At 33.7% G+C, this 21,830-nt stretch overlaps 2 pseudogenes; both read left to right on the plus strand.

Moving 5' to 3' along the window:
- Window positions 1-4,645: 4,645 nt before the first annotated feature.
- LOC132799925 (DNA-directed RNA polymerase subunit beta-like) lies at window positions 4,646-10,462 on the plus strand (annotated as a pseudogene).
- A 121-nt stretch (window positions 10,463-10,583) lies between these two features.
- Window positions 10,584-20,399, plus strand: LOC125419373 (DNA-directed RNA polymerase subunit beta''-like; annotated as a pseudogene).
- The last annotated feature ends 1,431 nt before the right edge of the window (window positions 20,400-21,830 follow it).

Here is a 21,830-nt window from a genome sequence, read left to right on the forward strand (position 1 = left end):
GGGTAAGTACTATGAAAGGAAGTTGATCGTGGACTATCAATAAGCATGAAATTGCTTCTTCCTGTCCTGGGTCGAGCAGTTAAAGGGGACGAACTGTAAATTCGTTGGCAATATGTCTACGCTAATTCAAATCCAGCTATGCCCAATAATTCGCCAATCTACCATGATATAACCCATTTGTTGTTTTCATCAAATGCTCGATCCCAATAGCAAAATAGTAAAAGTTTTTTATATATCTCTGCCACTATTTAGTTACTCTATTTAATTTATTTTTTTTCCAACAAATTTGGAATTTTCTAATGATCTAGATTCATATCAGGATCGGTAAGTGTGAAGGTTAAGGACAATAGTAAAATAAAGAAAAACAAACTTTTCCATTGAAAGATTGATTATCCAATTGATTTGGAAATAACAAAAAGATTATTAGTAATCCACGCCGCTTTCCCTAAAGCCCATATCCGTATGGATAGAAATATATCACTCACTTCTCTGTTCCAACATGACAATTCTAATTGAAAATCTAAATCGAAAGTGTTTGAATGAAATCATTAATAACAGATATACTGTACACTTTATTTTATTACGTTATTTCCTTGGGATTGTAGTTCAATTGGTTAGAGCACCACCCTGTCAAGGCGAAAGCTGCGGGTTCAAGCCCTATTAGTCCTGATGAATCTAAATCCAATAAAATAACAAAAATACATCAATTCGTCTCTCCATTTTTGTGTGAAAGGGAGTATAAATAATCAAATTTCATTCCCAATCGGATTCCTCATTTTTTTCATTTCGATTGTTTGTTTAGGTTTGGTTAAAATCAATGGTAAGGTAAATGTAAAGGCGGTTAGATGATACTTCATCAGATGATTGTACAAGGAAGGTGGTAAGTTATAGAAAAAAAAGAATGGAAAAGAATGATAAATCAAAATTTAAATTAATATAAGTAATTTCTAATTGGATCAAGAATCAACCTTTGAAGTCGGTATGGATAAAAGATCTTCCTATGTTATACTATTCAATTTTTTATGATGAATCGATTTGATAGCCCAGATATTCTTATTTATGATATTGATCTGACTCGATTACATCGAGACATAATTCATCCCATTGAATTTACAAACGAAAGATTTATCATCTCTATGGGATTAAATCCTGAGTTATTGCTAATTAAAGAAAATGAAACGATGAAATTATGGAAGTCAATATTTTTGCATTTATTGCTACTGCATTGTTCATCTTGTTCCTACTTCTTTTTTACTTATAATATATGTCAAAACAGTAAGTCAGAGCAATTAATTTGAATTAAACTTGACTTTTTAGTTCTTATCAATGATTGAAGAAAATAAATAAAACGAAAAAGATTCCAATTTCGTGTATTAAATGAATGAAATGAACCAAATAGGATAAGTAGCATTCTATGAGAGATGATAGTATGGTAGAAAGAAGGATTCATATTTTTCTTTCTACCATACAATCTAGTATTGTCATTGTACTGAATAAAGTTTATTGCCTGAAGATATAGGTTAATTTAATATATATCAATCTGTATTATTATCTTCATATATATATATAGATATCAATTCCAAATATAAATTACATAGTGTCATGTCCCAATTCTATTTCTTCATCTAGTTCTATTTAATTTGTGTTTATTCCAATTAATAATCGAAAGTAATCGAAAGACAACTCTTATTCGTACGATTCTAATTCCTGTATTTTGGATTATTTTTAATATGAATCCCAATATCCATTGAAAGAAAGAAAAAAAACCAATGAAGCAAAAAAGGGTATGGATAAAATAAAAGCAAGTAATATGTTTGTTAGCATTTCGACAAAGAAGTAATTGATTGAGCAGTTGATAGAGGTTTCGAGGGTTTCCGTGGGAACTTCTTCGAATTTCAAAAAGGAGTAGTAATCCTCATCGATTCTTAACCTTTGAATCATGATATGAAATGAGTTCAATAAAGCAAGCATAGCATAAATAAAATCTATAAAATAATAAACCACATAATAAAACAAGCGGTAAGTGTGCAATATGTCACTCGCCCAAGGCAATATTTTATTATATGGAGTTGTAGTATCTCATTGGACAACCACTATGTTGTTTCCCATAAAAAAATGTGTATCCATGTAATAACAAATTTCTTTTCTCTTTTAACAGTAAAAAAAAAAATTGGAAAAAAAAAGGTTTGTTCTTTCCGATTGCCCATATATAACTTTGGTAAAAGTCGAGTCATCGAAATAGAAAAGTTATGAAGAATACGGTTGGAATCAATTTCCTACCATTTGTATTCCTTTTGAAAGAACATGGGAATAATTGCAATATTTCTTTGATTGAAAGAGTTCATATATTATTCACGCCACTAGTATAAAATACCGTTTCGAAATGAAGATGTTTTTTGTTTCCATTTCAAAATGGAATTTTAATTTAAACAGTGAAATTAAAATTAAAAAAAGGCTTTGCAGGAAGATCTATAAAAACAATTGATATAGTTTGGTTCCTCAATTAAATTAGTAGTACTTCTAGAGTCCACTTCTGCCCTATACTACAAGTGAAAGGGAAAATGTAAAGACTACCATTGCAGCAGTCCAAATGAGACTTACCATATCGATGTGAATTATGTCCTCTATTTCTATGAATATGAACTAACTATTCAATTATTGTTCACTAATAATAAAAAAATCACTAGCGCAAAGTCAACAGGGGGTTTTAACCCAACACTATTGATAAAACAATCAAATAAATCCAATTATAACACGTTCATATAATTATAAGATTTATGGTATAATCAGAAAATATTAAGCACTAGAAAAATACGTTGGACAGCCTTTTGATTGAAGTAGCAAAGGGCTGTTATTAACGTCTAGTAATAATAAAACCTATTCTTTCTTTTGGTTCCCTTCATTTTATTTTTTATTAAATCAAAAGTGTGAAAATATAGAATCACGATAGATCACTATCTACCGCATACCCTTATGTCTTTCATTTTCTATCTTGCCCATTTGATTTACATCTTCGATTGGCTATATGAAACAATCAAAGACATCCTATTACATGTTCTTGATTAGAGATTAAAGTAAAAATATTAAAGATTAAAGTAAGAATTTCTTTTTGTATTTTATTTATAATTACTAGTTATAAATTTATATTATAAATAGAAATTAGATGTTCAATATAAGTAAAATATGGAAAAATATTTATATATTCTTCATATATTATAATAAATACATAAATAAATACATAATATATTCAAATATATATATATATATTAAATACATATATAAATAAGTTAAAGCCAATTATCCATTCAATCTAATTAATATTGAATGAATCCCGGAGTACTCAAAGACTTTCATGAGTATGTATACAAAGTATCTTCAGCCTTTTCCGCAACTAATAATTTCAATAGATTCCCCCGTTCGGCTATCCAATCTAATTCAAGATCCAGTCAATAGACACTGCATTAGTAGTGGAAGGGCTATCATATCAATATTTACTAGTTCTTTTTCAATACTATAATATTTCCTTAAATCTTAGATGCAAGTATTTGCAGCATTTTAAAGAATGAAAAAAACCTTCGGATGCTTAGAATCAAGCAAATACCAAAAGTCTTTTTCCTCCGCTTGCTTCTGTTGGAAAAAAAAATAGGTAAGTTTTATCAGCAAACCAAAATAAGGTATGTTGATTCTTTTGTTGATCAGGCGACACCGGGATTTGAATTGGGGAAAAAGGATTTGCAGTCCCCCACCTTACCACTCAGCCATACCACCAAAATGATACAAAATATATGAAAACATTCCGTTCCCTTCTCGAGTGAAAAACCAAATGTGGATGTGGATTTTCAGTGACAAAAGCAAAAATTCAAGACAATTATGAACCGTTAACTATTGACTGTCAATTCATGAATAGTTTTTGAATTTGAATCCAAAATTTTATTTCCCTAATGATCTAAGAAAATCCAAATTGAGACATAACTAATCTTTTTCTTTTCAATAAAAAAAAAAAACGCTTCTCAGTTTCAATTATAACGACAATTAGGGGTATATGTAAACCCTATAACATAAATTTTTTAAATAGATAAATCGAGTATCTTATCTGTATATGATGCCTATAGGTAATTTTAGGAAATTTTAAGGAAATTATCATTCTTCAATTCAATTTTTACAATTTACCAGCGAATAGATCGAATATTGAAAGTTGAAAATTTGATAAAGCATGATAGGTTCTTTCTGTCCCCAACAAAACAATATAATAAAAAAAGAGGGAGAGTGCAGATAGATAGTTCTGTTTATATCCACACGTGTTTAATAAATATCATCTTTTTTACACATTTCAATCCTATTCTACAAATTCGATTAAAAAAATAGGTAAAACTCCATAAGAAAAAGTGGAATTTATCATTTTCATTTATATCTGTTGCAAATTACAATTTGAGTATAAAATTCTCGTTATCCCTCCTTCATACGTATTTCATATATTCCATATATTATATGGAGTTAGGTCAAATTTCATGTGGTTTAGTAAACAGAATATCAATTCCATCATTGCTACATTTATCCATATGATTTGATGAAGAATGAGCAAATAATGGGATTTTTTTTTCTATAAATGAGAAATAAAAAAATGCTTGGAGGTAGAACTAAGGAAATGTCCACAATACCTGGATTTAACCAAATACAATTTGAAGGGTTTTGTAAATTCATTGATCGGGGCTTAACAGAAGAATTTTATAAGTTTGAAAAAATTGAAGATACAGATCAAGAAATTGAATTTCAATTATTTGTGGAAACATATAAATTGGTAGAACCGTTGATAAAAGAAAAAAGATGCTGTATATGAACCACTCACCTATTCTTCTTAATTATATATATTTGCGGGATTAATTTGGAAAACTAGTAAGGATATGCAAGAACAAACAATTTTTATTGGAAACATTCCTCTAATGAATTCCTTAGGAACTTCTATAGTAAATGGCATATACAAAATTGTGATCAATCAAACATTACAAAGCCCTGATATCTATTACCGGTCAGAATTTGACAATAGCAGAATTTCGGTCTATACTAGCACCATAATATCAGATTGAGGAGCAAGATTAGAAATGGAGATTGATAGAAAAGCAAGGATATGGGCTTGTGTGAGTAAGAAAGAGAAAATATCTATTATAGTTCTATCATCAGATATGGGTTTGAGTCTAAGAGGAATTCTAGAGAATGTTTGTTACCCTGAAATTTTCTTGTCTTTCTTGAATGAGAAGGAGAAAAAAAAATTAAGTCAAAAGAAAATGTCATTTTGGAGTTTTGTCAACAATTTACTTGTGTAGATGGAGATCCGGTATTTTCTGAATCCTTATGTATGGAGTTATAAAAGAAATTCTTTCAACAAATATGTGAGTTAGGAATGATTGGTCGACAAAATATGAACCGTAGACTAAATCTTGATATACCGCAGAACAATACATTTTTATTACCGCGAGATATATTAGTCACTGCGGATCATTTGATTGGAATGAAATTCGGAATGGGTACGCTTGATGATATGAATCATTTAAAAAATAAACATATCCATTTGGTAGCAGACCTCTTACAAGATCGATTTGGATTGGCCTTGGTTCGTTTAGAAAATATTGTTAGAGGAACTATATGTGGAGCAGTTAGGCACAAATTGATACCGACTCCTCGAAATTTGCTAACTTCAACTCCATTAACAAATACTTATGAATCTTTTTTTGGATTAAACCCGTTATCTCAAGTTTTCGATCAAACTAATCCATTCACATAAATAGTTCATGGTAGAAAATTGAGTTATCTAGCCCTACAGGATTGACAGGGTGAACTGCCAGTTTTTGGATACGAGATATCCATCCTAGTCACTATCAACGCATTGTCCCTATTGACATGTTTGAAGGAATCAATATTTGACTTATTGGCTTCTTAGCAATTTATGCGAGGTGTGGTCATTAGGGGTTTTTAGAAAGCCCATTTTATGAAATCTCTAAGAGATAAAAAAAAATACGGATGCTTTATTTATCACTAAGTAGAGATGAATACTATATGGTAGTGGCAAGGAATTCTTTGGCATTGAATCAAGGTATTCAGGAAGCACAGGTTGTTCCAGCTTGATACCGTTAATAATTCCTGACTATTGAATGGGAAGAGGTTCATCTTCGAAGTATTTTTCCCTTCCAATATATTTCTATTAGAGCTTCCTTCATTCCTTTTATCAAGCATAATGATGCAAATCGAGCTTTAATGAGTTCTAATATGCAACGTCAAGCAATTCCTCTTTCTCGATCGGAAAAGTGCATTGTTGGAACTGGGTTGGAACGCCAAATAGCTCCATATCCTAAGGTTCTCACTGTAGCCAAACACGAGGGAAAGATAATTTATATCAATATTGACAAGATCCTTTTATCAGGCAATGGGGATACTCTAAGAATTCCATTAGTAATATATAAAAGTTCGAACAAAAATATTTGTATGCATAAAAAAACCCAAGTTGCACGAGGTAAACGTATTAAAAGGGTTAGATTTTAGCGAATGATACTGCTATAGTTGGCGATGAACTCACTTTGGGAAGAAACATATTAGTAGCTTATATGCCATGGGAAGGTTACAAATCTGAGGATGCGATGCTCATTAATGAGCATCTGGTATATGAGGATATTTATGCTTCTTTTCACGTATGGAAATATGAAATTCAGACTCATGTAACAAGTCACGGTCCTTAAAGAATCACTAATGAAATACCGCATCTAGAAGCCCATTTACTCCGAAATTTAGACAAAAAAGGAATTGTGATGTTAGGGTCTTGGGTGGATATGGGTGATATTTTAGTAGGTAAATTAACGCCCTAGATGGCAAAAGAATCATTGTATGCTCCGGAAGATAGATTATTACAAGCCATCCTCAGCATTTAGGTATCCACTTCAAAGGAAACTTGTCTAAAGTTACCTATCAGTAGTAGAGGCCGAGTTATTGATGTGAAATGAATTCAGAAAAAAAGGGCTCTAGTTATAATCCATAAACGATTCGTGTATACATTTCACAAAAGCGTGAAATTAAAGTGGGGGATAAAGTAGTTGGAAGACATGGAAATAAGGGTACCATTTCAAAAGTTTTACTTAGACAAGATATGCCTTATTCGCAAGATGGAAGACCTATTGATATGGTCTTCAACCTATTAGGAGTACCCCACATGAATGAATGTAGGCCATATATTGAATGCTCTCTCGGGTTGGCGGGAAGTCTGCTAGATAGACATTATCGAATAGCACGTTTTAATGAGAGATATGAACTAGAGGCTTTAAGAAAACTAGTATTTTCTAAATTATACGAAGCCAGTAAGTAAACAACGAATCCATGGGTATTTGAACCTGAGTATCCAGGAAAAAGCATAATATTTTATGGAAGAATGGGGGATCCTTTTGAATAACCTCTTATAATAGGAAAGCTTTATATCTTGAAATTAATTCATCAAGTTGATGATTAAATGCATGGAAGTTCTAGCGGACATTATGCACTTGTTACACAACAACCATTTAGAGGAAGGGCCAAGCAGAGGGGGGGGGGGAACGAATATGAGAAATGGAAGTTTGGTCTCTGGAGGGATTTGGTATTGCTCATATTTTACAAGAGATGCTTACTTATAAATCTGATCATATTAGAGCTCGCCAGGAAGTACAACAATCATTGGAGGAATAATAACTAAACTAGAGGATGCTCTAGAATCTTTTTGATTGTGCGTTCAGGAATTACGATCTTTGGCTCTGGAATTGAATCATTCCCTTGTGTCTGAGAAAAACTTCCAGATTAATAGGAAGGATGCTAAATCAGAATGAGTTAGAATTTTTCTTCTATGATCGATCGGTATAAACATCAACAACTTCGAATCGGATCAGTTTATCCTCAACAAATAAGTGCTTAGGCCAAAAAAATCCTACCTAATGGAAAGATAATTGGAAAGGTGACAAAATCCTACACTTTTCAATACAAAACTAATAAACCGAAAAAAGATGGATTATTTTGTGAAAGAATTTTTGGGCATATAAAAAGTGGGATTTATGCTTGTGGAAATTATCAAGTACTAGGAGATGAAAAAGTAGAACCAAACTTCTGTGAACAATGCAGAGTTGGATTTGTTGATTCTCAGATATGAAGATATCAAACGGGTTACATCAAACTAGCATGCCTAATAACCCATGTGTGGTATTTAAAATGTCTTCCTAGTTATATTGTGAATCTTTTAGATAAGCCTTTTAAAGAATTAGAAGTCCTAGTATATTGCAATGTGTGATTTTATCAAAATTATATGTTTACAAATTCATAATGAGAAACTGTTATCCCATTCAATCGAATTAGGATACCCTAGATCTGACATGTCTCTTGGTAGGAGTAACATGAAACTCAAAATTATGGGTGTGTTCAATTCTCCGAAGTAAAAAAGGAATTGGTCTATGGTTGATTCAGCAACAAATAAATAGAATTTGTACATCGTGAAAAAAAAGACTTCTTTTGTGGAATTAACCTTTTCCTTTATTTCTAAAAGAAAGAAATTCTGTCGAAATAAGCAAAATAAGAAAATATGTCATGATTGTAGGAGTCTATCCATCGCATATAGGCTTTAAGGATATCATGAAATAACCATCGAGGCAAAGTAGGTTTTTTGGGGTTTTTATGGAATTTGAAAGTGGAAACGAAATCTCTTTCTTTTCTTTGTCTTTTTTGGTGTAACTACTTGAGCAGAATGAGCGGAAACTTTCACGTTCGATTTTGAGGGGGGGGGGGATTCCATAGGACCCTATCCAAAATTTTCTTTTGCTAGGCCCATAACTGGAAAACCCATTTTCTTACGATTATGAGGTTCATTCGAATGTGAGATCCAATTGTTGAAATACAACATCCCACTTTTTTTTAATACCTAAGGCTTTGAGACATTTTGAAATCAAGAAATTTCTACTGGAGCAAGTGCTATCCAAAAATAATTAGCTGATCTAAATTTGTGAATTATTATAGATTATTCGTTGGTAGAATGGAAAGAATTAGGGGAAGAAGGCCCCATAGGTAATGAATGAGAAGATTAAAAAGTTGGAAGAATAAGGGATTTTTTTGTTAGACACATAGAATTAGCTAAGAAGTTTATTCGAACAATACATAGAACCCGAGTGGATGGTTTTATGTCTATTACAAGTTCTTCCTCCCGAGTTGAGACCTATTATTTAGATGGATAAGGTGAACTAATGAGCTCAGATATTAATGAACTCTATAGAAGAGTTATCTATTCAAACAATACTCTTATCAATCTATTAACGACAAGTAGATCTACGCCAGGGGAATTAGTAATGTGTCAGGAGAAATTAGTACAAAAAGCCATGGATACACTTCTTGATAATGGAATCCGTGAACAACAAATGAGGGACGATCATAATAAGGCTTACAAGTCGTTTTCATTTGTAATTCAAGGCAAAGAAGTAAGATTTAGTGAGACTCTGCTTGGCAAATGTGTTGATTATTTGGGGCACTCTGTCATTGTCATAGGTCCTTCACTTTCATTACATCGATGTGGATTGCCTCGCAAAATAGTAATAGAAATTTTCCAGATATTTGTAATTTCTGGTTTAATTAGATAACAATTGGCTTAGAATATAGGAGTTGCTTTGAGTAAAATTCAGGAAAAAAAGCCGGTTGTATGGGAAATACTTCAGGAAGTTATGCAAAGGCATCCCGTATTGTTGAAAGGGGCACCCGCTCTACATAGGTTAGGCATACAGGCCTTCCAACCCATTTTAGTCAAAGGATATGCTATTTGTCTACATCCATTAATTTGTAAGGGATTCAATGTAGACTTTGATATGGATTAAATGGCTATTCATGTACCCTTATCTTTGGAGGCTTAAGCAGAAGCTCGTTTACTTAAGTTTTCTCATACGAGTCTCTCGTCACCAGCTATTGGAGATCCCATTTCAGTATCAACTCAAGATATGCTTATTGGGCTCTATGTATTAACGAGTAGGAATCGCCGAGGTATTTGTGCGAATAGATATAATCCATGGAATCACAGAAATTATCAAAATGGAAGAATTGACATTAATAAGTATAAGAAAGAAATAGAACCCCATTTTTGTAATTCCTATGATGCAATTGGAGCGTATCGGCATAAAAGAATCCATTTAGATAGTCCTTTGTGGCTCCAGTGGCAACTAGATCAATGCTTTATTACTTCAAGAGAAGCTCCCCTTGAAGTTCACTATGAACCTTTGGGTACGTATCATGAGATTTATGGGCCCTATCTAATAATAAGAAGCATAAAAAAAGAAAAAAAAATTGTATATACACTCGAACCACTGTTGGTCATATTTCTTTTTATCGAGAAAACGAAGAAGCTATACAAGGATTTTGCGTAGCCTGCTCATATGATACCAATAATATGGTATCCAAGCTAAGTAATTCTCTAACACTAGTGTGAATTTAGGTCTCTTCGGTTCAAGTAAGACCATAGTACCTGAATTTCACACGAATCAAGATTAGAAAAAGGAAGTTTTCCAATCATTGACTCAAACCCATTGGTGAACCCCACTTAGCAAAATATGGAGGTACTTATAGCAGAACGGGCTAATCTGGCCTTTTACATTAAAGTGATAGATGGAACTGCCATTAAATGGCTTATTAGTAGATTAATAGACCACTTTAGAATGGCATATTCATCACACATCCTGGATCAAGTAAAGACTCAGGGATTTTGACAAACCACTGCTACATCCATTTCGTTAGGAATTGATGATCTTTTAACAATACCTTCTCAAGAATGGCTAGTCCAAAATGCGGAACAACAGGGTTTGATTTTGGAAAAACACCATCATTATGGGAATGTACACATGTTAGAAAAATTATGACAATCTATTTAGATAAGCGACTATTTGTAACAAGAAATGAATCCTAATTTTAGGATGATTGATCTTTTAATGCAATCCATATAATATCCTTTTCGGGAGCTAGAGGAAATGTATCTCAAGTACACCAATCAGTAGGTATGAGAGGGTTAGTGTCAGATCCACAGGGACAAATGATTTATTTACCTATCCAAAGCAATTTACATGAAGGACTGTCTTTAACAGAATATATAATTTCTTGTTACGGAGTCTGTAAAGGAGTTATTGATAATGCTATATGAACATCGAATGCTGGATATCTTACACGTAGACTTGTTGAAGTACTTCAACACATTGTTGTATGTAGAATAGATTGTGGCACCGTCCAAGGTATTTTTGTGAGTCCTCACAATAGGATGATGTTGGAAAGGATTTTTATCCAAACATTGATTGGTCATGTATTAGCAGACGATATATATATATAGGCCATTTATGTATTGCCATCCGAAATCAAGATATTGGGATTGGACTTGTCAATCGATTCATAACCTTTCAAATACAACCAATATCTATCCGAACTCCCTTTACTTGTAAGAGCACATCTTTGATCTACTGATTATGTTATGTTCGGAGCCCTACTGATGGCGACCTGGTCAAATTAGGAGAAGATGTAGGTATTATTGCGGGTCAATCTATTGGGGAACCGGGCACTTAACTAACATTAAGAACTTTTCATACCGGTAGGGTATTCAAAGGGAGTACTACAGAACATGTATGAGCCCCTTCTAATGATAAAGTAAAAGGCAATGAGGATTTGGTTCATCCTACATGTACACGACAGGGGCATCCTGCTTTTCTATGTTATATAGACATGTATGTAACCAAAAAGTTTTATTTTAGTCCAAAATGATCAATATGTAGAAACCAAACAAGCTATTGCTGAAATTCGTGCAGGAAAATACACTTTAAATTTTAAAGAAATGGTTCAAAAACATATTTATTCTTTCTCAGAGGGAGAAATGCACTGGAGTATCGATGCATACCATGCACTACAATTTACATATAGTAATGCCCATCTCTTACCGAAAACAAATCATTCATGGATATTGTCAGGAGGTTCGTGCCGATCCAGTGTTGTCCCCCTTTCACTCCACAAAGATCAAGATCAAACAAATGTTCATTTTATTTCTACCAAAGGAAAAATATTTTCTAGCCTTTTAGGAAATCAAATAAATAATGACCAAGTAAAACACAAATTCGTTAGTTTGGGTCTTTCTGGTAAAAAAGAAAGTATCATTTTTTATTATTAAAAAATTAATTGAATCCTATATAAAGGTCATTGTAATTTCATATTTTCTTCTATTCTACACGAGAATTCTGATTTAGTTTTATTGGCAAAGGGATGATGAAATAGATTCATTATTCCATCCCAGTGGATTAAAAAAAGAGAGAAAGAACAAATGCCTCATCCTACTATTTCGATTGAAATACCGATAAATGGTATTTTCCATAGAAATATTATTTTTGCTTATTTTGATGATCCTCAATACAGAAGAAAAAGTTTAGGAATTACTGAATATGGGATGATAGGGTTATATTCAATCCTAAAAAAAGTAGGATTTTCTTGAGTAGCAAGGAGTCAAAGAATTTAAGCCAAAATACTAAATAAGAGTAGATCGATTTTTTTTCATTCCTGAGGAAGTGTATATTTTACCCGAATATTCTTCCATAATGGTATGGAACAATAGTATCATTGGAGTAGATGCATGAATCACTTTAAATATAAGAAGTTGAGTAGGTGGATTGGTACGAGTGGAGAAGGGAAAAAAAAAAAGATTGAACTTAAAATCTTGTCTGGAGATATCCATTTTCTTGTAAAGATGGATAAGATATTTTGACACAGCAACATCTTGATACTGCCAGGAATAGTTAAAAAAAATGTAAGGAATAAAAAAATTTGAAAAATTGGATCTATGTCCAATGGATCACACCTACCAAGAAAAAATATTTTGTTCTAGTTCAACTCGTAATCATATATGAAATAGCAGACGGTATAAATTTAGAAACACTCTTTCCTCAGGACCTATTGCAGGAAAGTGATAATCTAGAACTTAGAGGTGCAAATTATATTCTTTATGGAAACGGTAAACCAATTAGGGGAATTTTTGGCACAAGCATTCAATTAGTTCGGACTTGTTTAGTGTTGAATTAGGACCAAGACAAAAAAACTTCTTTTATCAAAGAGGCCCACGCTTCCTTTGTTGAAGTAAGGACAAATGGTCTGATTCGAGGTTTCCTAAGAATCGACTTAGTGAAATCCCATGTTTCATATATCAGAAAAAGGAATGATCCGTTAGGTTCAGGATTGATCTTTGATAACAGGTCAAACTATACCATTCCATTTTATTCTATTTATTCCAAGGAAACGATTCAACAATCACTTAACCAAAATCAAGGAACTATTTGTACGTTGTTGAATAGAAGTAAAGAATCCCAATCTTTGATAATTTTGTCATCATTTAATTGTTTTCAAATGGGTCCATTCAATGATGTAAAATATTACAATGTAATAAAAGAATCAATTAAAAGAGATCCTCCAATTAGGAATTCATTAGGCCTTTTAGGAACAGCCTCTCAAATTGATAATTACCTCTTAAAAACTCATAATCAGATCTCGATAACTAAATAGTTAGAACTTGACAATTTAAAACATACTTTTCAAGCACTTAAATATTGTTTAATGGATGAAAACGGGGAGAATTTATAATTTCTTTCCATGCAATAACATCCTTTTGAATCCATTCAACTTAAATTCGCATTTTCTCCATCATAATTATGATCATAATTACTGTGTACAAACAGCTACAGTAATTATCCTGGGGCAGTTTATTTGTGAAAATGTATGATGTGATTCCGCCCGAGCCCGCTCAACCGATAACCCGCTGGGGTGCTGACTCGACACGGATGAAGACTAGGCCAATCACAAGAGCTCAAATTAAGAGATTTAAGGACAACCTGGAAGTATTTATACAGGGGTTAATCAATCTCAATAGAGCTTGTCCATACTTGAAGATACAAAGCCTATTCTACGCATCCAAGTGGTGGAAGCCGATACGGACCCGGGTGACGGTTTTGGTACATTTTTGGAGTCCGAGAAGCATGAAATGGTTCCAATGCTTTATAGGTTCAATACATATGCCTAAGAGGTCATGGAATCAAGTTAAAGCAGCCTCAAATGCAATCAAAAAGGGCTTGTACAGACAGCTTCAACAATTTGGCCGAATTTGCTGTATTGCTTGCTGGCTTTACTGTATTTTACTGTATTAGCCTTTTCTTATTTTTCCAAGCATGGGCAACGTGTGGGCCTTCATATTCAGTTTATTTGGAATCCTTCAAAGCATCTAGAAGCTGATTTGGAGCTCACTTTGGTCAAAGATTGGTCAAAGTCAAATTAGTCAAAAAGCTAGTATTTTAGTTTCCTAATTTTATTCTACTTTTTGTTTTAGGAAACTACCATTATTTTTAGTTTCTATTTATTTATTTTCTGGACAAATAAGATTAGGAAAGTTATTATTTTATTATTTTCATTGTAAATTAATTAATTCCTAATTCAAAATAAAGGAATTAATTAATCCAAATTAGATTAGGAAAAGGAAAGTTTCGGCCAAGGTAGACTTCTCCATTGTGTGGCCGGTTTTTCCTAGGGTTTTTAGGGTTTATTTTGTTTCTTTCAAAGCCTATTTAAAGGCTTATTTTTCATTAATAATAGAACTTTAAAACTTTGATTTGATTAAGAAAATACTTGTGAGATTAATTATCTCTTTGTTCTTTGAGAACACCTAAAACACCATTAGAGAATTGGTTGTTTTAGCTTGACTTATCAATAGGTTTTCCATCCCCTATTGTGGCGTCTACATTATACCAAGGTTTCTAACCACAGGTTGGTTAGGGGTTGAGGTCCATTCCATTAGAACTTTAACTTAATTAAAGATCCGGGCTAATATAATACGGGTTTAGGAGCAGGTCGTCCTAGGTTCGTATCATTTGGTATCAGAGCTAAATTTTGTTCAGGTTTGATCTATCTTTATTTGCTTTATTTGTTTTTATGTTATTCTGCAATTTTAGCATTAGTTTAAGGTTGCATCCATCCTATACACGTTCAGCATCTTAAAAAAAAAAAAAAAAATTCATTCCTAGTTTTATCGTATTTTTGTTTCCTAGTTTGTTGGTTCTCTTTTATCATTGTTCTTGTTAATTTGGTTTTTGTTGATTTTTCTTTGCTGTTTTAGTCTTAAATATTTGTATTCATATATTCAAAAAAAAAAAAAAAAAGAAGAAGAAGTTTGCGGCAACATTTAAAAAAAAAAAAAAAAAAAAAACTGCACATTTTGTTTATTTTGAGGTCACGGGTTTGGTGTTTGTTTTGGAGTTGGAATTGCAATTTTGGTCATTATTCTTGCTACTGCAGTTGTTTGTGTTCTGTGAGTGAAAAAAAAAAAAAAAAAAAAGAAAAAAAAAAGAAAGAAGAGGTAAAGTCAAAAAAAAAAAAAAAAAAATTTCAGTTTGTTGGAGTTTGATTTGTTTGCTGGAAATTTGTTGGAGGTGCTGGTTTTTGATTATTTATTCAAAATTTGAGTTGCTGGGAAATTATTTTTGCTGCTGGATATTTGAGTTTGAGTGCTAAATTTTTTGGATTAAAATTAGTTAAAGGAATTGATACAAAAACTTGAATTACAAAGAACAACAACCAACAACTATTCTATATTTTTGTTTTCTTTGATTCTTGTTCGTATTTGAATTTCTTTTTCTGGAATTTTATTCTTAAACTCATAATCTACTACCATCTGGTGCAGTTTTCAAAAATTCCAACGTTTTCCCATTATTTTGTGTTTTCTTGTCTAGAAAGCCGAAAAATTAGGATTTGTTGGATTCTTTCGGTATTGCCTACTTTTTGCTACCGTTTTGTTGATAAGTTTAATTAAAACATACTAGTGATCTAATTGCTGTTTTGTGGGTGTTTTAATTAGAACTTTGGGATAATTCATTGAGTGGAAAAAGGCAAGAGTGTGAGAGCTTAAAAGAGGGTAAAAGCCGAAACTAGTGTGCAAACACGAGTGTCGAGACCTTGTTTGAGTGAAACACGTGAGGGAGTGAATATTGTGAGGATTTATTTTATTTTTGCAGTATTTTACTAACATGGCAGATTCTAGAATAAGAAGAGGGGATCCACCCTTGAGGATCAATGAGGAAGAGTCCGTAGCATTTCATGGCGATGACCGAGCTACCGGAAGTAGAGACCAAGTGGACTTGAGAACTATTTTGGAATCAATACGGTGGATGAGTGCTCAATTTGAGCATGTAAATCAAAGAGTGGGAAGATTAGAAGCCTCACAAGGAAGGCCGAATACAAGAAATAGGCAAGAATTCCATGAAGGACGAGGCCGAGGACGAGGAGGTCGCAAGAGGCCGAGAGAGGAATTTGATGAGGAGCCATTGGACGGTGACTTTGAGGAAGGTATGGATGAAACCTTTGTTGTCCAAGATAGAGCTGGCCGTGGGAGATATAGGAGGGAGGATACAGATGAAGATTTGGGAAATATCAAGGTTAATATCCCACCTTTTATGGGTAAAAGTGATCCTGAAGCTTATTTGGAGTGGGAAGAGAAAATGGAGATGATTTTTGACTGCCACAACTATTCAGAAGGTAAGAAGGTGAAGATGGCAGCAATGGAGTTTGGCCATTATGCACTCCAATGGTGGATAAATGAGCAAAGCACCCGAAGGAGGGTTGGTGAAGACTTAATTACAACATGGCGACAAATGAAAGGAGTCATGAGGAAGCGGTTTGTGCCATCCCATTACCAAAGGTTGTTGCATGAAAGGCTTCAATCTTTGTCTCAAGGAAGTAGGTCCGTGGAGGATTATTACAAAGAGATGGAGATGTTAATGATGAGGTTAAACACGAGGGAAGATAGGGAGGCAACAATGGCAAGATTTCTTGGAGGGTTAAACCGTGACATTGCCAACCAACTTGAATTACAACAATACTTGGAATTGGAGGAGATGTTGCATGTAGCCATTAAGCTTGAGAACCAATTCAAGAGGAGGGGTGTTAGTACACGGTTTGGAGGAGTTTCTAGCAGTGGAAGGACAAGTTCAAGTGGCTGGAAAAACAATTCCACTTATGAAAACAAGTTAAGGCCGAAATTAGGAGAAGAATCTACCAACCGGCCAAGAAGGGAGGTCAAGACCGAATCTGTCCAAGCACTTAGAGGTGAGATAAAATCTGATCCTAAACCTCAAAAATCTAGAGAAATAATTTGTTTTAAGTGCCAAGGAAGAGGACACATATCCAGCCAATGCCCAAATAGAAGAATCATGGTATTAAAGGGCGATGGTGAGCTGGAATCCGCAAGTGAAGAAAGTGGGGCTGAAACCGAGCAAGAGGAGGCTTGTAATGAAGATGAAACCGAACCTGTAGATACATCTAATGCCGAGTTAAGCTTGGTTTCAAGGAGAGTACTTGCTGTCTACAAAGATGAAGAGCAGATACAAAGGGAAAACATCTTCCACACTCGCTGCGAAATACAAGGTAAAATTTGTAGCATGATTATAGATAGTGGGAGTTGTACTAATGTGATAAGTAATCTTGTAGTTGATAAATTAGGCTTGAAAACAATTAAACATCCAGAACCTTATAGATTACAATGGCTTAATGATAGTGGTGAGATGAAAGTAAACAAACAAGCCAAAGTAAAATTTAATATAGGTAGTTATGAGGATGTAGTTTTATGTGATATTGTGCCTATGATTGCCGAACACATACTATTAGGTAGACCATGGCAATTTGATAAAGATGCTACTCATTTTGGTCGAGAAAATAGTATTGTTTTCAGGTTTAAAGGGAAAAAGATCAAGCTGGAACCATTATCTCCTAAAGAGGTTTACAAAGACCAATTACAAATGCAACAAAGGAGAGAAGCCGAGAAGCTCAAGGAAAAAGCAAGTATGGCACCAATGGCCTCACCATCCTTTCAAGAAGGTAAGATTGAGGTTGCTGACCAAGGTAAGGGTTCTAAGGTTCATGTTGAGTGGGAAGACCAAGAAAAAGCTGAGAGAGAGGTGAGAAAAGAGAGCAAACCCGAAAGCATAAAAAAACCGGAAATTTCCGCCAATGAGAGCCAAACCGAGGAAAGAAAAAGAAAAGAAAGAAAAGAAAGGTTAAGTAGCAACTTTTATTTGAGTTTAGGAGATATTAATAAGGTTATTAAGTGTAAGAAACCTTTGCTGGTCATGATTTATAAAGAAAATTATTTTAATGATCAAACTAACATTGAAGAACTTGAATTGCCAAGTTCAATGATTTCTCTTTTGAAGGAATTTGGAGATGTCTTACCAAATGAAATTCCAAGTGGACTACCATCCATTCAAGAGGAAAAATGTGAGCTTGCTGTCCAAGGTAAGTCTTCTAAAACCCAGCTTGAGTGGACAAATTATATTAAACCCAAAAGTGAGAAATTTGGTGCAAAAGCCGAGAGTGATGTAAAACCCATTGAATCCGTGAGTGTGAAAGAAAAAGAAAGGAAAAATATAAATTTTTTTCATAGCTTTGGTGATGTTAATAAAGTAATTATGAATAAGAAATCATTGCTGACCATGAATTTTAAAGATAATTATTTAAAGATGTCTTTATTGCATAGAACTTTATCTGCATTGTTGAAAGCTTTACTTAGTGGCAATTTGAAAATTTGGGAAATATTGTTTGCTAACTTTAAAAAGTGTAATTTTTACCATAATGAGCATGTATTTCTAGATTTTGTTGTAATAGTGTTTGACCCAGGAGAATTGGTTTGGTTGCACTTACGAAAGGAAAGGTTTCCTAATCAAAGAAAGTTAAAGCTCATGCCGCCTATGGATGGACTTTTTCAAGTTTTGGAGCCGATAACAAGAATGCCTACAAGCTTGATTTACCGGGTGAGTATAACATGAGTGCTGTATTTAATGTTGCTGATTTAACTCCTTTTGCTGCAGGTGATGATCTTGATTTGAGGACAAATCCTTTTCAAGAGGAGGGGAATGATGTGATTCCGCCCGAGCCCGCTCAACCGATAACCCGCTGGGGTGCTGACTCGACACGGATGAAGACTAGGCCAATCACAAGAGCTCAAATTAAGAGATTTAAGGACAACCTGGAAGTATTTATAAAGGGGTTAATCAATCTCAATAGAGCTTGTCCATACTTGAAGATACAAAGCCTATTCTACGCATCCAAGTGGTGGAAGCCGATATGGACCCGGGTGACGGTTTTGGTACATTTTTGGAGTCCGAGAAGCATGAAATGGTTCCAATGCTTTATGGGTTCAATACATATGCCTAAGAGGTCATGGAATCAAGTTAAAGCAGCCTCAAATGCAATCAAAAAGGGCTTGTACGGACAGCTTCAACAATTTGGCCGAATTTGCTGTATTGCTTGCTGGCTTTACTGTATTTTACTGTATTAGCCTTTTCTTATTTTTCCAAGCATGGGCAACGTGTGGGCCTTCATATTCAGTTTATTTGGCATCCTTCAAAGCATCTAGAAGCTGATTTGGAGCTCACTTTGGTCAAAGATTGGTCAAAGTCAAATTAGTCAAAAAGCTAGTATTTTAGTTTCCTAATTTTATTCTACTTTTTGTTTTAGGAAACTACCATTATTTTTAGTTTCTATTTATTTATTTTCTGGACAAATAAGATTAGGAAAGTTATTATTTTATTATTTTCATTGTAAATTAATTAATTCCTAATTCAAAATAAAGGAATTAATTAATCCAAATTAGATTAGGAAAAGGAAAGTTTCGGCCAAGGTAGACTTCTCCATTGTGTGGCCGGTTTTTCCTAGGGTTTTTAGGGTTTATTTTGTTTCTTTCAAAGCCTATTTAAAGGCTTATTTTTCATTAATAATAGAACTTTAAAACTTTGATTTGATTAAGAAAATACTTGTGAGATTAATTATCTCTTTGTTCTTTGAGAACACCTAAAACACCATTAGAGAATTTGTTGTTTTAGCTTGACTTATCAATAGGTTTTCCATCCCCTATTGTGGCATCTACATTATACCAAGGTTTCTAACCACAGGTTGGTTAGGGGTTGAGGTCCATTCCATTATAACTTGAAGTTAATTAAAGATCCGGGCTAATATAATACGGGTTTAGGAGCAGGTCGTCCTAGGTTCGTATCAATGTATGTATAGCTAAAAAAGGGCCATACCTAAAATCAGGCCAAGTTATAATTGTTCAGATTGCCTCTGTAGTAATAAGATCAGCAAAGCCTTATTTGGCCACTCTAGGAGCAACTGTTCATGGCCATTATGGAGAAATGCTTTCCAAAGGAGATACATTAGTTACATTTATATATGAAAAATCGAGATATGGTGATATAGCATAGGGTCTTCCAAAAGTGGAACAAGTGTTAGAAGTTCGTTCGATTGATTCAATATGGATGAACCTAGAAAAGAGGGCTGAGAGCTGGAACGAAATTGCCAAGGAGGAGTGTTGAAGTGTGACAATTTTGCCACTTGATGGTGCATGTCATCGGCTAGCATGCACACCTTGGTATCAAATCCTTATAGAAGACTATGGTTCAAATAGCTCCACTATTTATCTTATATCTCAGGTTGCAAATGGATTTTTGGGCTGAACTTTTGAGGTATTTCTACAGACATATATAGAAGACTATGGTTCAAATGTCAGGTCAAAATGACATGGGAAAGTCTATTTTCTATTCCAAACAGATTGCTGTATCTGATGGGCCCAGTATGCAGAGTATGGGCCAGTTTTGGAGCTGTTTGGCCCATGATCCGGTTCCAGAACTTTCCTAGCTCTTGGAATAATATTTATTGATGACCAAGGATTCTTCAAACCAAGTTTTATAAGTAGATACAAAGGGGAACTAAGTAGGTGAAGCTAGTTTGGTTGTTTACCTAAACTAGTTAAACAATAGGAACTTAGTTCAAACCATGTGCCACTTTTTACTATATTTGGAATAGACATGTTGCAGCTGGTTTTTACCTCTTTTATGTATGAAAAGTTAGGTGTTGACCATTTTACTTTTTAAATTTCAAATACTTTACTCATTTTGTAAGCTCACATGCTTGGCATGTGTGAACTAGTTGTAATTTCAAGCTTATATTGTAAAATGAATGAAATGGCTACACATCCAAGCCTTATTTTCAAAAGCCAACGTGTTCCTCTTCTTCTTATCTCTTCTTGAACACCTTAGAACACTTTAGGAACCCTAAAAACCAGAAAACACCATAACCAAAACCTAAAAACACAACTCACACACAACCATTCCCAAGAGCATCACAAAAAGCTTGCTTGTTGCTAACACTTCAAGCTAGCTTGCTCTTGGTCATAACCTTCTCACCCCAACAATATGATATATCAAAACAATCATTTTTAGTATTTAATGATTCCTAAAAGCAGATTCATCCTCTTTTCTATTTGTGTTGTGGTCATTTAATTTGGTAATAGAAATAATGATAATAACGAATAGAAAGAAATTAATGGTCTGGATCGTGTATCAATGGCCAATCTTCGGTAGAAAAGAAGGTTCCTTGAAAACAATTATTTATTTCTATTTTAGCTTCTCTTTTTTTTTTTCCAACAAAAAACTGAAAAACAGAAGAAGTGTGGGGAGAAATGACAAGAAGATATTGGAACATCAATTTGGAAGAGATGATGGGAGGAGGAGTTCATTTTGGTCATGGTACTAGGAAATGGAATCCTTGAATGGCACCTTATATCACTGCAAAGCGTAAAGGTATTCATATTATAAATCTTACCAGAACTGCTACATTTTTGGCAGAAGCTTGTGATTTAGTTTTTGATGTTGCAAGTAGGGGAAAACAATTCTTAATTGTTGGTACCAAAAATAAAGTAGCAGATTCAGTAGCACAAGCTGCAATAAACCCAATGATTCAAGGCA

The sequence above is a fragment of the Ziziphus jujuba genome, chromosome 11, assembly GCF_031755915.1.
Source record: "Ziziphus jujuba cultivar Dongzao chromosome 11, ASM3175591v1".
NCBI classification, from domain to species: Eukaryota; Viridiplantae; Streptophyta; class Magnoliopsida; order Rosales; family Rhamnaceae; genus Ziziphus; species Ziziphus jujuba.